This window comes from Akebia trifoliata, chromosome 11, assembly GCF_017979445.1.
Source record: "Akebia trifoliata isolate Shusen 1 chromosome 11, ASM1797944v1, whole genome shotgun sequence".
Lineage (NCBI taxonomy): Eukaryota > Viridiplantae > Streptophyta > Magnoliopsida > Ranunculales > Lardizabalaceae > Akebia > Akebia trifoliata.
The window spans coordinates 8,475,782-8,482,984 of record NC_141385.1 but is presented as its reverse complement, the minus strand read 5'-3'; the positions used below and the strand labels follow the sequence as shown (position 1 = coordinate 8,482,984).

Here is a 7,203-nt window from a genome sequence, read left to right as displayed (position 1 = left end):
TTGTGGGGGCACTTGCCCCCACCAGCTCGATCTTTTGGTGGTAAAACGTCCATATTTTGGGAAAGCTTGTCCACTTCATTCTCACGTGACAACATAATAATGCAGCAAAGTATATAATTTATACTTATATGTATAAGAGATAATAATAATATTTAAAAAAAAAGATAAAAATAATAAATAATAATGTGTGGTTGTATTGCGTAAGCGCTTCGCTCAATCCCTCTCTCTTGCAAGGTTCATTGAACCTAGACACCCTATTTTGGGTCTATAAAACCGTGAGAAACGGTCTTGTTTGTTAACCAAAAAAACTACCTAAACATTCCCAAAACGAAAAGAAAAAAAAAAAAAACAGAAATTTATCTGGTTTTTCTCTGTTCGTGAAACACAGCCAATTAAAGATCTCAAATTATTTGCAGCAATGGCTCCAAGTATTGCCGTCTCTCCTTCTCCTGATGCGTACCACCAGACCAGACATCAAATCAAGAAGGGAGTAGTAGACGGAGAGACGTTGAGGAGGAGAAACGAAGATCTTGAAAGAGAGCTAAAGAAGAGCTTGGAGAGAGAAGAGAAGATGAGAGAGGAGATGCAGAGAACCATACAGAGACTTAAAATTGCAGAAGAAGCAGAGGAGAGACTCTGTTCTCAGCTTGGAGATCTCGAGGCTGAGGCTGTTGACCAGGCACGTCTGTATTACGCACAGATCAAATCCTTGACTGAGAAGCTCTCACAAGCACAGATTCTCCTCAAGGCCTCTAATGTCTCCAACGTTAAATTTTAGAAAAAATTGATTTTTTTTTTTTTTTCGTATTTTCTTGAATTTTTCGGTTCTTTCTGTCTAGGTGTAAGTTTTAATTTTTGTTTTTGTGGAGGAGTTAGATGTAATTTATGTAATTTTGCAACACGATGCGTGGAAGAACGAAAGGTGTGATTTTGTGGTGATTTCTTCTTCTTCTTCTGCTTCTAACTTTTATAATAATCTTAAAAAAAAAAAAAAAAAAAACGATTTACGTTCTGCGTAAATGTACGGCTGAGATGGGTGGAAAATAACAGGTTTCCTAGGGATTCTACCTGTTTAAGGAAAAATTATAAAAGAGTTCATATTAACCCACCTACTTTTACTTGTAAGGCACCAAACTGTTTGTTGTTTTAGAGATATTTAAGGAAAACATGCACGGCTTTTATTCTAACTAATTATGGCTTCGGCATATTCAATTTCAAAAGAATTGGTGTGTTATAAGTAAAAGTTGATGTTCCAATAAAATTTATTCTTTTTTAATTCGATTGAAGATGATTGGTAACAGTTTTGCGAATCAATATTAATTGATCAGGATCTCTGGGCTAGAGATTTACACGAATCACGATGCAGATTTTTTTCTCAATTTCAATGGATGGTTAAGATTGGAGAAAATATGCAACGATCGCCTTAGTGGGAATCCTTAGGAGTATATTTGTCAGTCAAACGTCATTGGTGATTAGAATTTCTCTAAAAGTTCAAATTGATTTGGAAAACTTTGACATGGACGCGGAAACGATTGCGTGCAAAAAAAAACCGATTTTTTTGTTGACCCTCTCTTTGTTTAATTAATTGTGGGCCTATATGAACTTTACCCATTTTCACATGTAGATCATTCATTAGGACACGTGTCGTCTTGTACACCACGATTTTTTTTTTAATTTAATTTAATTTGGAATCTTTGCGAATAAAAAAGCTGGCGGAACGAGACGAATATAAAATGCTTTGAACGAGAGTAAGAATACGGACTCCTTTTCCTCACTTTGTGAATTATTTTAACTTCAATCATGAAAAGAAAGTGAGAATAAGGACTCCATTCTCCCTCTTTGTCACTTGCACCCAAATTGATTATTTTAACTTTAATCATCAAACTTATGAAGGGGAGCTAAAATGCATAAGTGCCTAACTTAGAAATAATTTAGGTTGTAGAGTTTTTTATTTTATTTTTTATGATGGAATGTTCAGATCATAGGCCCAATTAATAGGAATGATGGAATCGTTCTCTTAGAACAGAACGCCATATCTCGTTTAAATCAATTAGATACATATAATACCCCACAAAACATACATATCAAGTAAATCAAGATAAAATCATTTTAGTGGCTAACAAGATAGTTTGAATTCAAGACCTTGGCAATTACAGCCAACACACGTGGATTTGTGAGGATAATTTTATAAGAGTTTATATATATTAATTTATACAGACTCAAATTCAATTATCACATTGGTTTTTGTTTTTTTTCGTCATTTTTTTTTATTGACCCAGGGAAAATCCTCACATTGGTGAGACTACAACTACCTGGGAGTCCACACAGAGCCCACAACCATGTGTTCCATTTTTATCAACGAGAGTTTGTAATTACTCAATTTCAAACTCACAAGCAAGGGGAAGCAAACTCCCATTGCTACGTTTTACCGTTGAGCTCCCACCCTAGTTACCCCAACCTGTCATCTTTCTCTCAATAGGTGACATGTGATTGGACATACCACCAAAACCTAACGTTACAAATGTTATCAAATCAAAGTTTCAAAGTTAATTTGAAATTATTTTACCAAGTCAAATTGACAAAGTTATTTTTCCAACATATGTTGCCCTTTTTGAAAAGTGACTACCCTTGGAATAAAGGAAAAATTGATATCCAAAATTAAGGGTCCCATCCTATTGTTATATAAGTAGTTGGGCCTTTTGACAGAGGTTTTTTTTTTTTTTTTGGATAACATTGAAATAACATCTCAATGAAAGTATTTATAATTCTGACACACATCCACGTTAGAAATGTCCCCAAGATGTACATTTCAATATTACTCCATCACGATTGATTTTTTTTTTTTTAAAGGGTTCTAAAGCCTTCAAGCGTAGTCACACCAAGGAATTTAGCTTTCATGATATGGGTTCTATATTCTAGAGACTAATGGAAAATAAAAACACAACTTGGATTAGTATTAGTCTTGTGAAAATCCCTAGGAAATCATATGATCACCCTTTTACATAAAAGTATTTTAGAAACACCCCACTTCTAAATTGATGATATTAAATTTACCCCTTTTATCCGAAGCCAATGTTGCTTTTTCTTGATTATTTAACAGTAATTTTTTTCTTTTTTTTTTAAAATTTTAATTTAATAATTTAAATATTTGAATAGAATTTTAACAAAAATCAAATTTCACCCTTAAATCAACCCTTTTTCATGTCCAGGATTGCCCCTATTCCATTAGTGCTGGGTTGTCGTTTATACATAAATATCAATAACTGGCACGCATTGGGATACGTGTCGTTTCGTCCATCTCAGATTTTTGTTCCTTTTTCTTTTTCATTTTAACAAGTTTTGGAATCTTGCAAATAAATGCTGGTAGGGGCGTTTTCGGGTTTTGTTCCCGGGGTCGAAAAAGCTAATGAGAAAGCGATGATAAGGGAGGATTCCATTCTCCTCATAACGATATCCTCACTTTGTGGTATGGCTTTGCCATCCAAATTTATTATTTTAACTATTTTTCGTAGAAAAAAAAAAAACAATTCTTTATCATATATGAAGAGAGTTACTATTGCCACACCAATTCTTATATAATTGAACACAGTTGGTGTGGCGTTAGCAAAAGTTGATATGGCATTCTTAACCATTTTTATGTATTATGATAATGTTAAGATTTTAACAGTTTTAGAATTCATTTATAAAAAACTAATAAGAGTTCGAACTAGCCTTACTAAGTTAGTAAGGATTTCACCCTTACTAAGGGCTTTTCAATTCATCTTGTGGCATCCAAAATAATGACCCCATGCGTCAAGGTTGCAAAGTAGAAATCCATTTGTGTATAACGACCTTTACTAAGGCTTAAAATATTACCAAGTTAACGAGGAAAATGTTTCTCAATTAATAATATAAAATTATGATAATATATTAGTGGAGTACATGTACCAATAGACAATCTGTCCATATAGTTGGCATGTGGAATTGACACTCAAAAATGTAATCGGATGCCACGTAGATGTAGAGCACAATATATATATATATTTTTATCATTGATAAATTGATCTTTAATTTGAGAGTTCAAAGGTTTTCCATAATTTTCCACCAAAGTAAAAATAGCTTTTTTTTTTTTTTTTTTGTAGACTTAATATAAATCATGAGCCTTAGAGGGCTGTATCATTTGAGCCAATGTGGCATTCCACACGACTTAAATAAGGATCTTGGTCTAAGTTAGCATTGAGGATTCTGATCATAATCGGCACTTTCTTCAAGTTTGAAAATTTAATGCGACCTTCTCTCATCCTAGAAGAGTTTATTGCTCGTAGCCAAAGTCAGACATTGGCACTCAACACTGATGGCTCATTCTTAGACACTCGAACTGGACTTGGAGTAATCATTCGAAACCTTGAAGATTGCTACTATTGCAGGTCGTGTGAACCTAGTTTCAATCATTTTTCACGAAATACAAACTATCCTTGAAAGGCTCAAGCTTTGTATCGTTAAAGGTTGCCTCAACATTCGGGTTCAAGCAGTCTCATTAACAGCTGTCAATATCCTTAACGATCGATGGAGTATTCCATGAAATGTTATACACTTAGTCCTTTCCATTAGAAACCTCCTTTCTAATTTTCAAAGGTACACCTTCAACCATGTTTTCAGGGAAGTTAACCAAGTGGCGGATTATCTTGCATCCTCCCAAGACTCCATGGTATGTTTTGAAATAAGTAGAGCTCTCCCTTGTAACCTTGGTTTTATCATTGATCAGGATTGTATGGGTTTTCCTTTCTTGAGTTGTAACTGGTCTATGTCTGCCTTAACCCTTAAAAAAAAAAAGGATCAAGATCCTGTCGACCTTTCAAAAAAATAAAAAAAATACGACATAACATTTATTATAATAATTATATAAAGCATCAAGATCCATTTTCACATATATCTACTCATATATCTACAATGTGTTTTGTCCTATGTGGACTAAATTTTTTGGTTTGAGTTGATTTTTGGTGAGGATGATCTGTATGATGAGGAAATCATCCCCACAAAAAATCAGTTCAATTCGAAACTTTTAATCTCGTCAAAAGTGATTTACAAAAAATGAACGGTCCACAATTCTTCAACTCATAAATATGAGGTTAGAAGTTTTAGAATTAACTGATTTTTTATGAGAATGATCTCCTTATATAAAATATAATCTAAATCATTCTCTAGGTTCTCTAAATTTATGAACCTACCACGCATTTTAATCTTAACCATCCGCATTTAAATGTGTTTTGTTTAAGTCCAATAGAAATTAACCACAATTGATTCACTCTCTCTCTCTCCTATTCTAAAATCTAATTTATGATGGATGGGAAAGAAATTAGGATCCAAATAATTTTGGTGCGATTAAATTTTTGAAAAATAGAGTAAATACGAGTGTAGAAAGAGGTAAAGACAACAAACAATCTCTTCTTCCATCTAATATTTTGCAAAAGTATTTTAACAAAAATACGTGGGGCCTGGATTTGCAAAAGTATTTTAAGGTGAAGAGTTTGGGGTTCGACAAGGGCTTAAGGAATAGGAGTGAGGCCCAGGGATTGATGGGACTCCAGATTTGGGGCTTGTCGGTTGGAATCCTTCCTATACGAGTCCACCGTCTATTCGCGTGTAATATTACCTATATTTTATTTTTAAGTGGAGGTGGGATTGTTCAAATTTGAAACACCAATGCATTGGATGAAAACGTATTTTACTGAGAGACGAGAAGCAACCTGAAAAAGTAGACTTGATAGAGCTTGGAAGAATAATAAAGTATAGTGTGAATCCTCCCCACAGTTTAGTGAATTTTCTTGACATAACCACCACCACCCCCCCTCCTAAAATTAATTTAAGTTATTTTAAAATGATATTTGGAAGTTACTTTATGTTTGATGTATTTTTTGTTATAGAAAAGTAAGTATTTTTAAAAAGAATATTTCTATTGGTTGATATCTTTTCACATAGATTGAAATTTGTAAAAGTTCTTTTGACTCCTTTTTCAAATTTTTTGTAAATCTCACATTGTTTTTTAAATATTTTGGAGGAATTTTTAAACCTATAAATAAGAATCTATTCTCAACTCTTTCTTCATTCCAAAGACTCTCTCCTTGAGAGTTCCTAATGGCTTCAAGCTATATGAAAATTTAATAGTACTTTTTTATTTCATTTATATATATATATAGGGTCCCGTTCCCCACCTTAAGCTTTATCCTACACTTTAACAAACGTGTTTTGTCCTACATGGGTTAGAAGTTTTGGAATTGGCTGATTTTTGGTGAGGATGATCTCTATGGTGAGGAGATCATCCTCACCAAAAATCAGTTTATTCCAAAACTTAATCAGCTTATTCCAAAACTTCTAACCCCATAAAAAATGATTTACAAAAAATGAACAGTCCACGATTTTCAACTTTTAAACATGGGGCTAAAAATTTCGAAATGGGCTTATTTTTTATGAGGATGATCTTCTAATCATAGAGATCATCCTCACCAAAAATCAGCTCATTCCAAACTTCTATCCCATGTAGGACAAAATACGTTTGTTTAAGTGTAGGGTAAAGCTTAGGGTGTTGAACATTTCCCATATATATATAAAATAAGAAAGAAAGAAAAGAAGAGAGAGAGAGAGAGAAATTAAATATTTAATAGGGCCGTCCAATTTTGAATAGGCACCAAGGCCGATCCAGAAGGTGTCGAAGGGGCCTAAGTTTACTTAATGGATTCCTTGATCCGAGTAGGTGCCTAGTAGTTCCAATGGATTTCATACCTATTGAGATTCAAAAACCATTTATGAATGGGTGTAATTTTTATAATTATTATTTATTTATGGAGATCAATTCTGTTAAAATAAAATAATTCAAAAATTTTCTACAAAAAAGAGGCATTCGAGTATCCGAGATTCTGTGTGACAGATTTTCTCAAAATGATACAAATTTTGAAGAAATATACAATTATATTAGAACTGAACTCTATTGTATCCTAAAGACAAATTCGCCAACAACCCATCTGCATCTTCGTGTTCAATCGGAGTGGGGACGTCTATTGTCTATAAGACAACGTAAATTATTACGTGCCCCAGAGCAACTTTTTCAAGTTCTATTTTTCTAACACACAATACACTAATAATAAAAATCGAGTTACTTGGCATGCACCCTTGATTTTTCTTCCAAATTTTCCTTTCTTTTTTTTTTTACATTCATTTTCAACTTCT

The 7,203-nt window shown here is 33.3% G+C and overlaps 1 pseudogene; it reads left to right on the top strand.

Moving 5' to 3' along the window:
- Positions 1-288: 288 nt before the first annotated feature.
- Positions 289-939, top strand: LOC147390735 (protein RESPONSE TO LOW SULFUR 3 pseudogene; annotated as a pseudogene).
- The last annotated feature ends 6,264 nt before the right edge of the window (positions 940-7,203 follow it).